Consider the following 18784-nt stretch of genomic DNA (forward strand, 5'->3'; position numbering starts at 1 on the left):
GGGGTAGAGAGAAGATGGGAGGGGAGGGGAGGGGAGGGGAGGGGGGATAGTAGAGGATAGGAAAGGCAGCAGAATACAACAGACACTAGTATGGCAATATGTAAATCAGTGGATGTGTAACCGATGTGATTCTGCAATCTGTATACGGGGTAAAAATGGGAGTTCATAACCCACTTGAATCAAAGTGTGAAATGATATGTCAAGTACTATGTAATGTTTTGAACAACCAACAATAAAAAATTTTTTTAAAAAATGGGCAAGAGGGAGATTTTTTGGAAGATAAAAGTGTTCTAAAACCAGAGTGGGACCATTGTTGCACAACTGTATAAATTTACTAAAACTTGAGCTATGAATTTTATGGTATATAAATTATACTTCAACAAACTTCTTTTTTTAAATTACTGAGAAGGGAGAATACATTTTCAAGATTGCTTGACTCTGTTTTCCCAGACTGTAATCCTAATTAACCCCCAAAAAATGTAATTTTCTTTGTTCGCAAATAAATAAATTACTATGAAGGAACTCAGTAATTAAAGAACTTAAACAACTCAATATCAAGAATACAAATAACCCAATTAAAAAGCAGGTAAAGGCCCTAAATAAACATTTTTCAAAAAAACACATGTAGAGCTAGGGATGTGGCTCATTGGTAGAGTGCGTGTCTAAACATGCATGAGGCCTTGGGTTTGATCATCAGCACCACCAAATAATATAAGATAGATAGATAGACAGACAAAGAGACTGACAGACAGCCAACTAGTATATGAATAAATGCTCATCATTGCTAATAATAATAGAAATGTAAATCGAAATCACAACAAGCCAGGAAGATCCGGGGCCAGCCTTGTCAACAGTGAGGCATTAAGCAACTCAGTGAGACCCTGAATAAAATACAGATAAGTAAAATACAAAATAGGGCCCAGGATGTGGCTCAGTGGTTGAGTGCCCCTGAGTTCAATCCCTGGTACCAAAATTCCCTCAATGATACATTGCTGGTAGAACTGCAAATTGGTGTAACCACTATGGAAAGCAGTATGGAGATTCCTCAGAAAATTTCTAATGGAACCACCATTTGACCCAGCTATCCTACTCCTCAGTTTATATCCAAAGGACTTAAAATCAGCATACTACATTGATGCAGCCACATTAATGTTTACAGCAGCTCAACTCACAACAGCTAAACTATGGAACCAAGCTAGGTATCCTTCAACAGATGAATGGATAAAGAAACAGTGGTGTATATATACACAATGGAATATTATTCATCCTTAAATAAGAATGAAATTGGCCTGGGGTTATGGCTCAGTGGCAGAGCGCTTGCCTCACATGTGTGAGGCACTAGGTTCATTCCTCAGCACCACATAAAAATAAATAAATAAATAAATAAAAGTATTGTGTCCATCTACAACTAAAAAAATATTTTTAAAAAAAGAAGAATGAAATTATGGCATTTGAGGTAAATGTATGGAACTGGAGAATATCATGCTAAGTGAAATGAGCCAATCCCAAAAAACCAAAGGTGAAATGTTTTCTCTGATAATGTAGATGCTAATTCAAAATAATGGGAGCAGTGCTAGGGAAGGATAGAGTTATTTTGGATTAGGCAGAGGGAAGTGAAGGGAGGGGAGCAGGTATGGTAGGAGGAAGGATAGTAAAATTAATTGGACATTATTACCCCATGGCATATATGGCTATACAACCAATGTGATTCTACATCATATACAAACAGAAGAACGAGAAGTTATACTCCATTTATGTATGATGTGTTAAAGTGCATTCTACTGTCATGTATAACTAATTAGAACAAAAAAAAATCACAATGAGATATCATTTTACACCTGGTAGTGACTATTCACATAAAGACAAAGGACAGCAAGTGTTGACAAGAAAGTACACAACAGAAAACCCTTTTATCACTGTTGGTGGTAACTGGTACAATCATTATAAAAAAACACTATGCAGATTCTTCCAAAATAAAACACAGACCTATCATATGCTCTAATAATCCCACTTCTGGGTATACCTTCAAAGAAAATGAAATCAGTATGTCAGAGATCTTTTACCACCATGTTCTTTGAAGTATTATTTACAATAGATAAAATATGAAATCAACCTAGGTGTGTCCATCAATGAGTAAAGAAAATATAGTATGGCCCCTCAGTACCTGTGGGGGATTGGTTCTAGAATACATACAAATAACTACCCCTACAAATAACTAAAAGCACAGATACCCTATTACCTTATATAAAAGGGCATAGTATTTGCATATAACCCATGCAATCCTACCATATACTTTTTTTCCTACCGTATACTTTAGATGATCTCTAGATCATTTATAATGCTTAACACAATGCAAATGCTAAATAAATAGCTGTTATACCATACTTCTTGTGTCATAACAACAAGAAAGAGTCTATACATTTTCGGGATGGATGCACGGTTTTTTTGTTGTTCCCCCCCCCCCAAATATTTACAATCTTCAGTCTCTTGAATATTTTTGGTGGGGATTTTTTGTTTCTGTTTTGTGTGCTCATGGCAGTAATGGGGAACAAACCCAGGGCTCTGTGCATACTAGGCAAGTGCTCTACCACTGAGTTACATCCCAGGCTCTATCAATCTGTGGGATACAGGGCTGCAGGGTGTCAAATGTATGTGTAAGCATATGTAAAGTGCAATCTTATCCATCCTTAAAAAAGGAAGAAATCCTGTTGAAAAAGTAAATAACAGGCCATTCTGGCATATTGATAATTTTGAGTTAAAGGCACCTGAGAATCATTCTAAACTTCCATATCTTAAAAGCAGGAGATGAAATTCCCACATGAAAGATACCCTCCTGATACTAAACGGAATCAACATTCTTACTGAGGAGAAGAGGCTGAAATGGAGAGAATTTTGTGCAAACCTTATTAAAATATTTCTTATCATTTAAGTCTCCTCATATAATTTGGTTGCTTTTTTACAAGTTACTTTTTTGGGGAGAACAGGAGGATACTCCGGACTGAACCCAAGGGCACTTTACCACTGAACTACATTCCCAGCCCTTTTTATTTTGAAACAGAGTCTCACTAAGTTGCTGAGGCTGGACTCAAACTCATGATACTCAACTTCCCAAGTCACTGGGACACAAGCCACTGTTCTACTGAGTATGTAAGCATTCAACTCTTTAGGTTTTCATTTCTTTATGAAGGCTTCTGGGTCATATAAAATTTGTATTAAATAAGTTTGTATTCTTTTCTCTTGTTGATCTATTTTATGTTAATTTAATTCTCAGGCCCAGGTTAGGGGAAAAAACCTGAAAGGATAAAGGAAAAGTTTTGCCTCCCCTACACTGTCATTGGCATGAAACCAGAGAACACTATATTTAGTGAAATAAGCAAGGCACAGAAAGACAAATACTATATGATCTCACTTCTATGTGAAATTTTAAAAAGTCAAATTCATAGAAGCAGAAAATAGAATGGTGGATACTAGGGACAGGGGAAAATGGGAAGATGCTGGTTTAAAGGGTACAAAAATTTCAGTGCAAGATGTTTTATACAGGATAAATAAATTCTGGAGATCTAATGTATATCGGGCTGACTATAGTTAGTAATACTGTCATGAATCTTGAAATTTGCTAAAAGAGGAGATCTTAAATGTTCTTAGTACACACATATAATGGTTAACTGTGAGCTAATTAACATGTTAATTAGCTTGACTGTTAATTAGCTTGACTAGTAATCACTGTAATAATTACTAATTGTAGTAACCATTTCATGTACTCCTTAAATTTATATATTTTTATTTACCAATTATACCTTAGTAAAAGTAGTAAGAAAACAAAATTTCACTTAAACAAATAAGGAATTCTGATTTTAGCTTCAAGATCTTACAGCTCTCAGGAAACTATAAAAAGTACTATATCACTCTAACATAAAGAAAGCAGCATTCTTCCAAACTTCAGATCCTTTTCCCTTTAGAATTTCCAAAAGTTAGGTACCTTATTTTCCAGCCTTACATTTGCAATGGAAACAAAGTATTAAGAACAGTATAGGGCTGGGGATGTGGCCCAAGCGGTAGTGCGCTCACCTGGCATGCGTGCAGCCCGGGTTCGATCCTCAGCACCACATACAAACAAAGATGTGTGTCCGCCGAAAAACTAAAAAAGAATAAATATTTAAAAATTCTCTCTCTCTCTCTCTCTCTCCTCTCTCTCTCTCTTTTTAAAAAAAAAACTGTACAAACATACAGAGGAAATTTGTACATAATTCCTATTAAAACACTTATTTATCATTATTTTATTTTAGGAACTATCTGTATTGCTCCAAGTCTCTGCAGACAGTTACAGAATAGAGGATATATTCTGTTACTCTTATCTGGTCTAACAAAACTGTTCCAAACAAACTTCTTTGGTGATTTCATTTTCTTTACATCCTGTGCTATTATAATTTAAGCACTTAATAGAATCTCTTTTAAGGGCAACTATTATCTCTCATCCTAGCATAACTGACAAACTCTAATCCCTAGGCTACATACACCACTATTTATCAAGCTGATACTTCTAATATTTGAACCTTAGGGGGGAAAAAAAAAGAGTTTTAGTTAATGAAGGCCTAATTGTCTCTAATTACGTCAGAGGAGGCAATCAGGATTACTCACTAAACATCCATTCCTAACACTGCTGAGGCTCAATTTACCAAGCATAAAGAAAAGCCTTTTGGCCAAGAATTTCAATTACCTCCTTCCTAAACCCTAGAGTTTCACTAAATTTTTTAAAAGAGAAAAATCTAAAACTTATGAAAAAGAAAGCAAAATGTTTACCCTGACTTAGCTCTAACTTTGAATAGGTTTTCTCAAAATTATTAATTTTTTGACATTTGATAACTGAATAGTTATTCAAAGAACTCAAAGCACAAAAACTGTAACAGAATCTCTACTAAATCTCTACCTCTCCTTTAGGTACAAGTACAACTCCACATGTTGGAAAAACTGAATCAAACAATTAGGGCTCTAATTATCAAATACATTTACTCCATTCGAACTTTTCACAATAGCTGGCTTAAACCCACTTAGAGTACTCACTTAAGTAGAGGAACACTGTTTAAGAGTTTAAGAGTTCTCTTAGCTGGGCACACTCCTAAAATCCCAGCTACTCAGGAGGCTGAGGATCACAAATTCAAGGCCACCCTAGGCAACTTGGCAGGAGACCTCATCTCAAAATAAACAATAAAAAGGGCTGAGGATGAAGCTCAATGGCAGAGCACCCCTGGGTTCAATCCCTAATACAAAAAAAAAAAAAGTTTTCTTTGGGCTGGGGTTGTGGCTCAGTGGTAGAGCACTTGCCTAGCATGCATGAGGCACTGGGTTCAATCCCCAGCACCACATAGAAAAGCTAAATAAACAAACTAAAAAAGTATTGTGTCCATCTACAGCTAAAAATATTTTTTTTAAAGCTCTCTTCAATGAACATAGTATTTGATATTATTGCAATGAGGCATACAAAACAGGTGAAGAATTTGTTTTTATAAAAACCAATTCCTCGAAGTCAGGAACTCTATAGATGAAGATAAAAATAAGGGACATGAGAATGCACTCCAGGAAAGTAGAAGAGGGGATTATATTAAACATTAGGTAGAATAAGTATGTGACTGATCCATGACCCTTAATCATAAACCATCTTCCACAACCCCTTTGTTTGTTTGTTTGTTTTTGGTGCTGGGGATTGAATCTATGGTCTCCTATATTCTAAGCATGTGCTCTAATCACTAGGCTACATACACCACTAGTCCCATCTCCCTTTTCATATAAAGTTACAAATTTATTTTTCAATAAAAAATATTAAAACTTTGCAGTACATGGTGCACACACCTGTAATCCCAGATGCTGGTGAGACTGATGGAAGAAGATCGCAAGTTAAAAGACTAGCACAAGAAACTAACAAGCAAGACCCGGTCTCAAAAATAAAATTTAAAAGACTGGAAATAACAGCTGTGTAGAGAGCACTTGCCTACCATCTGCAAGGCCCTGGGTTCAATCTCTAGTACCACCAAAGTATAAAAATGATGTTCTGATCTTTTGCCTACTATCTCAAAAGTAAACAAATTCATCATAAAAAAAACCTATTATAACATTAAGAACTAATGTTTTAAGAAAGAAAGAAGAAAAAAAGGAAAACCCAAAGTCAATTCTCATATTTCCTACCACTGCCAGGAAAGGGTGACAAATAGAAGAAAGTGGAAGGGGGGGGAGAGGGGGAGGGGGAGGGGGAGGAGGGGGGGGAGAGGGAGGGGGAGGAGGAACAACTCCCTTATCTCCAACAAGGCTGGCTACCAACCAGTACAATTCTTGGTTTTTAGTTGTAAATGGAGACATTATCTTTATTTTATTTATTTTTTATTTATTTATATGTGGAGCTGAGGATCAAACCCAGTGCCTCACCCATGCCAGGCAAGCACTCTACCACTCAGCTACAACCCCAGCTCCACCCTTCATCTTTTTATGACCAAAACTATCACAGAGAAATGTTTTTAAATAGTAATATGAGTAGGATACTAGGTTTTATCAAATAAAGACTTCTTAAAAGAAACCTTAAATAAAATTAACCCTATAGTTATGCTTTCTGTGAAGTGTTATACAAGAAGTAATTGACATCCATGGCATAATATCATAGACATTTAATTTGCTCTTTTTTTACTGAAAGACAAATGTACAGTATCATATAAAGTTTATATAAGTTATATGTTCAAAATATTTTAGAGATTCATATAAAGTTATTTAGTCAAGGAAGAAAAACCTCCACAAGTTGAGTGATAAGGTTAACTTTATTGGTTTGATTTTAAATCATTCCAAAAAGAAAACTGTGAGATAAGGAAGGGTAGTTGGAGGAGGGGAAATTTAGGCAAGAGAGAATGCAAAGAGAAGAAGGTTGAGACTTGATATTAATCAATTCTAACACATTTTTTAAATGCACACACACACCCCAAAAATACACTTTTGTTGAAGATTTTTTTTAAAAAGAGAGAGAGAATTTTTTTAATATTTATTTTTTTAATTTTCGGTGGACACAACATCTTTATTTTATTTTTATGTGGTGCTGAAGATCGAACCCAGCGCCCTGTGCATGCCAGGCAAGCGAGTTACCGCTTGAGCCACATCCCCAGCCCCGAAGATATTTTTAAGGCTCTTTAAAAATTAGTCCAGCCCAGTGCTTTGGCACTCACCTATAATTCCAGCTATTTAGGAGACTAAGGCAGGAGGATCACAAGATGGAGGTCAATCTGGGCAACTTAGCAAGACCCTATCTCAAAGTAAAATTAAAAGGGCAGGGGGGTATAATTCAGAGGTAAAGCACTTGCCAAATATCCTTGAGGGCCTTGGTTCAATCCCCAGTACCCCCCTCCACACACACACACACACACACACACACACACACACATACACAAAAGGAAAAGAAAAACTTACTTTTAAAAAATATTTACTTTTATGTTCATAAAATGGAATGACACACTTTCTTCTATACTTATGTATGTGTTATAAAATGAAACAGGTGCATCTATCATTTAATTAAACCAAGATATTTACTAATTGCAGATTATAGTAAAACAAAAATAACCATTAAATAAATTTTAAAAATTATTTTTTATTTATCATCATTGAGATTCTCTTTACATAATTTACAGATAACAATCAACTCTTGTCCTCAGAAAAGTGAATATGCTAATGATTTAATCTACACATCATTATCAGTTTCTAGGCTTGAATTTAAGACATGTGAATGATCAGAAATAAAACAACATATCTAACTGATGACAGTTCAGAAATCTAAATAAGGGACACAGACCACAAAATCAAAGATACAAGTTCAATTTAATAGATCAGCTAGACCCCCTGCATTATATTATAGAAGACAACAATTATAAAGGTTAAGAAGTAACACGGGGATACTGCTTTCTTTCTTTCTTTTTTTTTTTTTTAAGTTGTCAATGGACCTTTTTTTTTTTTTTTTAATTTATATGTGGTGCTGAGAATCAAACCCAGTGCCTCACACATGCTAGGCAAGTACTCTATCACTACGCTATGACCCCAGCCCTCCATTTCTTTTTTAAAGTATTTCCACTTTTGAAAAATACCAACCTTACTATAAAATTAATATCTCCACCTATACAAGACTCTGCTTGAAACACTTTTTAGGACTACAAATATTAGAAAGAAAAAAATTAACACACAATTGCACAAAGGGTCAAGAACACATATTCCCTTTCAATGTGCTGCACAAGAAGGTTGAGAAAAGACTATCACACACTAGGACATATTTTCAGATATTTTACGTGAGAAATTCAAGAAACTTAAACACTTCCTTTCATTATTTCAGATGATGACTTTGTAATTATAACATATGCACCCTACAAATAACTAAGTGCAGATATATGCCCACATTAATTCCCCTACTTTTTTAATCAAAAATTTATGTTTCTCCTGGTCAAAAAATATGGTTTTAGTGTTTTCAAAGTTCAAACAGCTATTAAGCGATACTTTGCTTTGGCACTAGCTCCCCCTCCAGACCAACCTACTAATGTAACTACATTTAAAACAACAAACGACGAACACAAGTTTTTCAAACCATTAGCAAATTTCAAAATTCATACTTTTAAGGATATTCCTCTTCCTTAAAAATTAATTGTTTAGAATTTGTAATAAAACATTCCAAAATGCAATCAGAATGATTGTTTCTGCAGGAAAACAACTTAAAGTGACTTTTTAGATAAATTCACAAACATAAATACAATCTATACAGTACCATATTAAAACTATTTTGAATCATTCTCCTAGTAAACTACAAGACACCCTTCATGTTAACTATTTGATCAAAGACACATTTTTGCATATTTTCTGCAAACTATGCAAGTTTCATACCAGCTGTTCTGCTCAATTCAAACAGAATTCTCAATTTATAGAGCAGCAAAAGAAAAATCCATGCCTCCAAGTCTATTCATCTAACTCCCTACATTTTTACATATTAAAGCCTATAAAAATCACAATTTCAAATGCTTGTTTTTCTACTTTGTCCTTCCTACTGTAGTTATTTATAAATAGCATGTATAACTAACACAACATTTATAATTAAGACTTTCTATACACACTTTATAATATACTTCACAAGGATAGCAACAAACAGGAACTTACAATTGGCTTAGGGATTTAGGTTGTTTTAAGTTTAAAGAAGAGAGACAACTTACACATTTCAGTGTATAATTTCTCCCCTAAAATACTTTCTATATGGTGCACCTTTTTTAGAGAACTGGGCATAAAACATGTTCCAATTTAATCAAAAAAATTAATTTGCACTTAATTCACTTAACCCCAGAAATAAAAAGAAAAAAATCTATAATGAAACCCACTTACAGTTTCTATAGAGATAAGCCAAAGTCAAGTCAGTTACTCGTGACAAGTTTAACTCTTAATAAAAAATTTGCATTACACTCTTACAGAAGACTTGAGATTTGGGGTTATCTACTGCAGTCCGGCTTTCCTGGGTCCACCTTCTTGAGTTAGCTTAATTTAAACACAGATAGGAAAAACACGCCACTTCTCCCTGCTTGTATCCTCATTCTAAAGGGTAATATGCACCAAAATGCTAAATGCTCATCAGAGGTAAACCCGTTAACCCTGACATTGCCATTTAACTTAAATACGTTGCGTCTCGGAAGATTGCAATTCCCACCATGAAGAGAACAGGTGCTGCATCCGACAACCTACTCACACTGGCAGGACAAACCTCCTTGAACTAATAAATATAAGCGCATTTAACCTTTCCAAACAAGTTTAGGCACTCAAAAGCCGCCAGCACATTTGCACATCAAAAGGAGGCACTAAGGCAGTCACGCCGTTAACTGCCCTGCATCGGCCCCTTGCCGCCAGCGCATCTTTGTGCGGGTTTTCTCCATGATTTGTAGCCTGAGAAGCCCTCCCAGAAACCCCATAACACAGAGGCATCCTCCTTCCCACAGTCGGTGACTACAGGCACCAAGCGCTGCCCAAAGGGTAGGTGCAGTCTGGGGATAAGGAAAGCTGAGGGACACCTCCCACCCCCGCCCCCATCCCTTCTCTCCTCCGCTTCGGCCCCTGCCCTAAGCAAGGATGCGCGACGCGGTGGCTGCCACAGCGCAGCGTCCCGGCTTGGCGGTGGTTACCCCTCAACCCTTGCCTGTGCCTCCCGGGCCGCGCCAGGACACCCGCCAGAGCTCCCGGGGTCTCCCTCCCCACTTTTCCGGGAGCCGCTGGATAAGCAGCAGCAGTTGCAGCAACAGGCCCAGGGGTCGCCCGGAGAAGAGAAGAGACAGCCCCACAGCCTCCACAGATCCCGCGCTCGCCCAACCCAATACCCGAGGCGCGCGGGGCCCGACTCCTAACGCCCCCTTACCCGAGGCGGGAGCAAGGGTCTCCGCCGTTTCGCGTCGCCGCCGCCACAACCCTCAGCCGCAGCTGCCCAGCGATGGGGGAGTGGGAGGGGTGGCTGGGTGGAGGATGCTACTCCCGACCGAAGGGAGAGGAAGAAACGGAAACAGGAACCACGGTCGCCGCTTAACGGAGCCTCCGGCGCCACTGACTGAGGGAGAGCGCGAGGCGGCGCGAGCCGGGCAGTAGCTGACAGCGCGAGACCGAGCGCGAGCCGGGTCCCTGGCGCGCGACCCCAAGTAGCACCGGCCCCATTCCGCGAGGAGAGGGAGGGGACCGGTTGGCTGGGGGCCGAGAGAAGGCGGCGGGGGGCGGGGGCCTGGAACCGAGGGAACCCGGCCACTAGGGTCGGCCCGAGATAACGCGCGCACGCGCCGGAGCGGCTCCGACAACAAGCGCAGGCGGGGAAGCCTCTGCCAGCGCGGGCGGGCACGCGCGGATGGGGGCGCGGGCGGGCACGCGCGGATGGGGGCGCGCGCCCCTCAGCGTTCCACGCTTCTGGGAGAGAGCGCGCATGCGCTGGCCGCTGCCTCCTACGGCGACCCTGGCACGTGCCAGAACTCCTCCCCGTCCCCTTTCTCGCTGAGCCCGTGGAAAGCGTAGCTGCAGCATCCACCGCCACTAAGAGCCTCGGGCCACAGCGGGACGGCAAGAGTTCCAGCAAGGCAGAGGCTGCGCACGGACGCTGAGTCCGGCTCACACACAGGCACAGGCCGCCCTCTACCGCCTTAAGGCTGGAGGCAGAGGGGGCGCGAGTCGAGCGCACCTCTGCCAGGGAGAGCCACCTTCAGGGAACGCCGTTTTCTTTAGAGCGCCTGAAGGAGGGGGGGGCGGGGGGACGACCTCCGCGGCCCGAAGGTGGAGCCGCTATGGGGATTCGAAGCATGTTCCTTCCTACTTTTAGGGGTGGTCGCTGCTGCTGTTGTTGCTGCTACTACTCAGTCCCTGCTACTACTCAGTCCCTGCAGCCCAGTCCGGCCGTTCGGCCGCAGCCCGCAGCGCGATCCCACAAGGGCACCGCTCCCACGCAGCCCAGCGCAGCCCTGTCTTGTGGGAGCTGTGTGTCCACATTTGCGCAAAGAGAAAGACCCCCCACGAGGGCCACAGCGGGAAGGGCCTCTCCCGACCCGCGGCCACAGCAGCCCTCTGAAGCGGAAGTTTATTGAGTACGGGGAAGAGAACAGCACCGGGAGGGAGGGAGAGACTTTTCCTTAGGATGCTTCCTACCCGCTCGGACTCGGGAAATTCCTGGCGCCCGCGAAGCAGAGCAGTGGGCCGTAAAGCTACCTCCGGCCAGTCCTGACCGCGAGCTGAGCGGGAGGACCTGGGCGCGCCGCCCCGGCACACAAAGTAGTCTCAGGCCGAGGGGTGTCGCAGGACCCAATCAGAGCCGACAGCCTCGTGAGTGGAGTGCGAGCCGGCCAATCAGAGGGCCGGAAAATGAGCTTCCCGTCCTGAACTCTTCCCTGTAGCCTCGGGACCCAGAACCCAAACCCCCGGCAAAGCTAGCTAGAAAGACTAAATGGTTCCCTGAGGCCAAGAATTATTCTTTTCGGCCTGCCTTTTTATTTTTATTTTTTATTTCTTTTTAGTAAATAGAATGGGTATTCACTATAGAGCAAAGACCGGCCGCCTTTGAGATTCTAAGTATTGAAAGGCTCACAGATTTAAGTAGCAGCGGTCTGCCAAGAATGCAATCTGTCTAATAGCGTTCATAAATTCACTATGTATCGAGACTTTTTTCTAGACCAACAACTGTGTTTCAGAGATACAAATAAGATACTGTTGATTCAAAAAAGGAAATCCCTGCCCGCAAGCAGCTCAGGCTCTTCTTTCAGAGACTTTTCTAGACATTGGTTTATTGTCAGATTTCAAAAGGGGCCAAGTACTTTGCAGTCATTTTATGGTTATTTCCCTGTAAGAGAAAACTGAGAGGAAAATTGAGTCACATAGCCAGGGTGAGACTTTCCACACGCGCTCCCCGCCATTTTCTAGCAAAGCCAGAATTATGTTCTTAGCCCAGGGAGTTTGGGTGTCATCATTTAACAAAATCATTCAATAACCAGTTATTAAATGCATGGAAATGCATGGATGGTGCCCGCCCATGAGACACCTGGACTAAATAAATTTAAAAAATTGTAAGAGTTACACACTTTGGTTGTTAGAAATAAACAAATTTTAGACTTACACCCGTTACATGGGTCAAAAGCAAAACGTATCAGTCGCACTCTAGATTTTAATGTTGATGGGCACGCGCGAGCGCACACACACACACACACAGGCTGGAAATTGAACCCAGAACCCAGGGCCTAAGACAAGCTAATACTAGATGTGTTCTACCGCTCAACTACATCCCCTCCCTAGATAAGCCTGATGTGGAGTGGTTATTTACTGTTTAGTTTAAACACAGCATTCTAAAAAATATTTTAACTGGCATACTTTGTTTTAAGAGAGAAATATTTCTGGTTCATTTAATATCATTATAGGTTATGTTCTGTAATTCATTCAGATCTCCAAGTTCAAAGCTTTACCTTAGCCTTAAAATATCCAGGTTTTTTAATCTGGTCTTCAATTTTCCCTTCCAAAAACCTAGGAATTTAAAAATTTCTCTTTCCCACCTTCTTTCCATCAAAATGCAAACACGAAGAAGAAAAAAAAAAGTTTGTCTAAGATTTAGCACATTTTCATAAGACAATATATTGTACATTAAAATACCAAACAACTTTGATGTCTCTGGAGTATAGTCAGAAACTAGTTCTTCAGCAATTCTGATCTCTGTTGAGTGTTTCTCAGCCTGTAACAGAACAGTATTATCAAAGCCCATTTGAGGGGATGCCCAGGATTTAGCTGCCATCCCAAAACTGGAAGTATCAGTTAAATAACTGCCATTTGAGAAGAATTCTTTACACATTCCAGACAGATAATGAATTTCCTGACAATCACTTATAACAGGAGTGCTTACACTGCCTCTTTTAGTGCAAATAAAGATCCCAGCTTAGAAAAAGTATATTTCTGGGGCTCGGTAGTGTAGCGCAGTGGTAGAATGCTTGCCTGCCAAGTGAAAGGCCCTGCGTTCCATCCCCAGCCCTGCAAAAACAGAAAATACATTTCTACTCTCTTCAAAGAGGAAAAAGTCCTGAAACTGCTTTTCTCTAACAAGGTTGTTTCTGAGAAAGCACCCCTAAAAGATTCTACACATCACTGATCATCAGAAAGTGTCTCTGTCAAAGGTATTTATTCACACTCTCCAGCCTCCAGATCTGCTGCTGGGCCTCCTCATTCTCTTTCTCTTCTCACTCCAGCTGCTTACCTCTGCCTCTCATCACTCCCAGTTTCTCATATTTGCTCAGGCAAGAAGTACTCCATCTTTTCCTCCATTCCTTCCCCACCAAATTAGGCTTTGGGCCTATCTTTGCTTATTCCAAAAATTATAGACAAGTTCTGCTCGACAAAAGGCTGTACAAAACATTCTCCACAAGAACTAAAAGGATCTTCTCAGTCTGTCACTTTCTTTTATGGGTCAGCCTGGGTCCATTCTTAGTCTTCTGTCAGAGATGACTAAGACTTGGATGTGGGGCAAGGAGTCAACTCTTAGACAATGGAAAAGATCAAACTGAAAGTTTAAGTGAGTACATGAGTGGCCATTTTATTAAGAGATTAGCTAGATCAAAGTTAATGAACTAAAATGCTATCACATTTCCTAACTTGTGAACATTCATGTAGAAACTAGTTTGAAATTTACTACCATTTTATTATTACTGTAATAAAAATAATAGCCAAGGTGTAACATTGCTGAGCACAAGGCCTCAAGCTAAGCTCTTCACCTCCATCATTTAATTCTCAAATCAAACCTTTGAGGTGGATCCTATTGTTAATGATAGTGGGGAAATCCACTGGGTCCCAAGAGGGATTGAGGCATTCAGGAGACTCAGCAGCTGCTGCTTAGTAAAGAGTTTAGAAATTTTTCCATCTCTACCACTGTATACCAACTCAATGTCAGCACTGCAAATATTCTCAATAACTTTTAATTATTCTTATTTTATAATCATTGCTCTAACTACATTTCATTTATGGTATTCTATTTTGCAGAAAATCATACAAAGGGTAGTAGAGTTATTAGCACAGGCAAGAAAGTATAACCTTGAAATAATGATTTTATCCATTGGGGACCTCTGTTTTATCATCTGAAAATAAGGGGGTTGGACTGGATAATTTGTAGTTGTTGCCAGTTCTAAAACTATAAATTCAGCCAACTTGACATACCATTGACAATAACTACAAAAATGAAATGTGGAAAAATAGTCTCTCTTTTCAAATCCAGTAAGTGTTTTAAGTCATTTTTTAGCCATATCCTTAAATAGAAACTCTATACTCACTCATTAAAAAGCCAGAGCTAATCTTTCCCATCAGAAGAGTAAATGAAGTGATTGATTTAAAAGCTGATGAAACTAGCCACACTTTCTCTCTGTATGACTTGCCTCCACAGCTGAAATTCTGGTCTTTTTCTTTGGATCAAGGCAGCATATACTTCACATTATTGATCTATTATTTACCATCCACTTCCATTTCTTTCTTATTAATAGAGTTTCTTGTTGTTGTTTTTATTTGCTTGTTTTTCTGGATAACCACCCAAAAATCCAGCTACAAGAAGGGCAACTCAATTAACCCGAGTCAATCAGTAGATGAATTCCCAGAATGGTAAACACTTACATTGCTTACCCTCTCCTTCCACGCATTAAAAGACTACACTTTTCCATGCCCACCCCAGACACCCTCCCCCTTTGCAGGTAGGGACTAGGCTGTAGCAGGTTGTGGGTCCAAGTGGTATGTGTCACTTCCTGGTAGAGCATTTAATTGCCAGTATAAGTCCTTACAGTGTTTACTCTTCCCCAGCCTTAAGACCAGTATTGCTGAAGATGGTAAAGCCTCTCTTGGCCTATGTTCCCAACAAGGACAACTTGGAACAACCCACCCACCCCCCTCATGTAGTCAGAGTAAGTAACACATTTTTGTTGTTTAAGCTGCTGAAATGTGGTAGTATTTTTCACAGCAGTATGACCTACAATCTTGGTTGTGTTAGATTAGCATATGCTACAATCAGAAGAGTCTCAGACTATTCTAATCAATATATTTGAAAACCAATGTAGTCCTGGAGTAAACTCAGCACTGCATAAAATAAATAAAAATAAAGGTCCATCAACAACTAAAAAATTTTTTTAAATAATCCCTAGTTCATAGGGTTGTGAGGAATAAAGGACTCAAAATATTAAAAAGGACTCAGAACAATACCTGACACATAGTACATGTTGTATACATTGCAGCCCTACTAAATAATGTTTATTCATAGCTAACTCATTTTTATGCATTAATATAGATCCTGTTCTTCTTTACTATTCATTTAATTCAGACCTCTGACCTCTGTTTTTCCATTACATATAATTGTAGTGAACACGTATTTAATTATGTGACCAGCAACCACCTGTTATGATTTGGATATGAGGGATTGCCCCCAAAGCTCCTGTGTTTAAAATGTAAGAATATTCAGATGTGAAATTGTTAGATTATGAAAACTGTAATCTGATTCATCTGTACTAGTTTGAATAGACTAATTGGTGGTAACTGGAGGCAGGTGTCGTATTGCTGGAGGAGGTAAGTCACTGGGGTCATATACTGGAAGGATTCATCTTCCCTGTGTCCCCTTCCCCCACCCCTCCTCTCTGCTTCCTGACCACCATGATCAGAGCAGTGGAGTCAGCCAATCATGGACTGAACTTCTGAAACAAATCAAAATAAACTTTTCCTCCTTAAAGTTGTTCTTGTCGGGTATTTTGGTCATAGTGATGAAAAGCTGACTACCATACCACCTTTTCAATAGGAGCTGGCCCCACAATTCTATCATTATGGCAGCAAGAAGAGCCATGTGACTGCAATCATTTGCCATAGCTAGTTGGTCAAGAGAAAGATACCTGATTTTTTTTTTAAATGATCCAATTAAGCCATTCCTCCAGGATTTTTAGACTTAGGAAGAAAAATCATCTCAGGCCTCACCTAGATATAAAGTCTGGGAAATGTAAAATGTGGCGGGGCGGGGGGGGGGGGGAGAATCTGGGAGATATCATTGGACACAGTTTTTTTCCCATGTGAAAAAAAAAATCATTCTACATCGAGAGAATAAATTCAATGGACAAAGGGAAGCAGAGAAGACAGATCATGCTTTTTACACTGGAATTCTCACTTTCAAGGAAGTGGCTTAATTTCTGCCTTTCCTTCTGTATAGGCTTGTCTCTTCTATGTGTCCTCCCAATATATTCCCTATTTTGCCTAAGCTGCTTCCAGGTGGGTTTATTTTGAATGAAATTAATGAAATAATATGCTATGTTACCATAAAGTGAAAAAGAAATAAGAGGGAAAGTCCTTAGATTCATTATCTTCATTAATGGCCTGGATACCATTTAAGAATGTGACCATCAACTTTAACAAAATGAAGGAACAAATTTTTACCAAATGCCAACTTTATGTAAGGTACATGTAGCAGAGACTTCTCTTATTCTTCTCTAATGACAAACCCCCATTTCTGACTAAGCCTATTGCAACTTACCTAAAATCTTACATTTCCAAAGTCTCCTTTTTAGTGAATGTGGCCATATAACTACATTCTGGCTACTGAGATCTAACCAGAAATGTTGTGTGGGACTTACATTTAAAAATTTCTTAAAAGGAAGAAGTTAGACTCTTCTTATCCCTTCTCTTCATCCTATCTTCCTGAACATTTTCTGATGCCTAGAGCCCTTTCTGCCATCTTGAACCATGAGAAGGATAACCATACCCTGAAGATAACAGGGAGTAAAAGGGAGCTGGATCCCTGACAACTTTGTGAAGCCTCTATGCCAGTCCTATGCTACTCACCTCCAAAAATTCCTTAAAATGAAAAAAAAAAATAAGCTAAAAGTCTTATTTAAGCCACCATCATTTGGGTTTTTTCTGTCAACATTACAGTGAACCTAATCCTGATAAAATTGATTCGATGCCATTTTAAGTTGATAAATTATACTGAGTTAAGCTAGATCATTAGTGCTCTACAAAAATTTTTTAAAAATCAAAAAAGAATCTGGAAAGGAATGAAGCAGACGCAAATTATACTACTATACTTTAAAATTAAAAACAAAAATAAAGATATGGACAAGGGAAAGATGGGATTGATGGAGGGTCAGAGGGAAAAATTCCAGCCAAATAAAAATAATTAACCACTGTCAATATGCTACAAATACCTGATCCAACAAAAATAAACCTTATTAAAATCACCAAAGTGCCAATGTTTTAGCCTTAAATTTTAAGAGCACACCCAAGGAAAAATTATATTCTGAAAGACTAACCAAACTGATAGGAGTCTAAAAGGGCAGAAGCCCTCTTGAGGGCAGAGACCCTGTATAGGCTTGAACACCACTACACAGCATATTTGTTGAATGAGTTAATTTTCTTTGCAATATAACTGCCAGTAGGAACAAGAAACACAACTTTTGGTTAGTCAGGATCTTGTATGGTTTCCATGGGAACAAAGCCATATAAAGTCATGGTTCAGAATGTAGATTCTAACTATATTTGAATGTTGGCTCCACCACTTAATAACTATGAGACTTTGGAGGAAACTTTAAATATCTCTCTCATTTTTTCATATCTGTAAAATGGGAACACCTTGTACGGTTGCTATGACTATAAAATGAGAACAACCTGACACAGTAAGCACACAGTGTAAGCTCTACAAAAACACTAAGCTAAATCAAGACTTTATGGACACTATTATTATCTGATCTAAATCTAAAGTCAAGATAACATGAAAATACAATCTATGAAAGCAAAATAAATGAGTGAGTGACAAGATTTTCTAGACCAAAGGCTGAATGTCATTTCAGTTCTGCAGTAATGCTATAACACAATTGTTGATATTTAAAACAAGGAGTAAAGGTTCCAAAAACAACTCCCTATAACTCGTGCTGGCATGATTTACAAGTAGGCTTGCAAACCTACATAGATAGAGGTCGAATGGGAATAACTTGTGTTTATTTCAAGATTGATCCTTTAGTTTAAAAGTACCTTGCGTTGAGGAGTGTAACTCAGTGGTTGGGTGCAAGCTTAGCATGCACAAGTAGTGGGTTCAAACCCTAACACCAAAAAAAAAAAAAAATTAATAACAAAAACAAAATATACTTCATCTTTTGGCTATTACACTTATTTCAAATGACTGAAAAGACCATACAACTTATTTGATCCCTTTAAAGTACAAGGAACAAATAATTACTCAATGTACTTCAAAGAAAGGAGGATTTTTAAGATACACAAAAACTGAAATTTA

The 18784-nt window shown here is 39.2% G+C and overlaps 1 protein-coding gene and 1 non-coding gene across 11 annotated transcripts in view; one reads left to right on the plus strand and one right to left on the minus strand.

The window, feature by feature from the left end:
* The window catches only part of Fut8 (fucosyltransferase 8), a 337433-nt gene extending 325643 nt beyond the window's left edge, over positions 1–11790 (minus strand). For 4 of the 10 annotated variants that reach the window (XM_058584586.1, XM_058584581.1, XM_058584585.1 and 1 more), the window contains exons 1-2: positions 10400–10806; positions 4069–4138 (exon numbers count right to left, since the gene is read on the minus strand). The gene's annotated coding sequence lies outside the window, so the exon portion shown is untranslated. Of the gene's footprint in view, positions 1–4068; positions 4139–10399; positions 10812–11661 lie in introns of those variants that run through there. The other 6 variants (XM_046461671.2, XM_058584580.1, XM_058584582.1 and 3 more) reach the window with 4 other exon arrangements.
* Positions 5292–5364, plus strand: Trnaa-agc (transfer RNA alanine (anticodon AGC)). The gene has a single exon. It is a non-coding gene; the product is annotated as a tRNA-Ala (tRNA).
* Positions 11791–18784: the final 6994 nt, after the last annotated feature.

Source organism: Marmota monax, unplaced genomic scaffold (assembly GCF_021218885.2).
Source record: "Marmota monax isolate L192 unplaced genomic scaffold, Marmota_monax_Labrador192_F-V1.1 WCK01_AAM20220418_F8-fsc00001, whole genome shotgun sequence".
NCBI lineage: Eukaryota > Metazoa > Chordata > Mammalia > Rodentia > Sciuridae > Marmota > Marmota monax.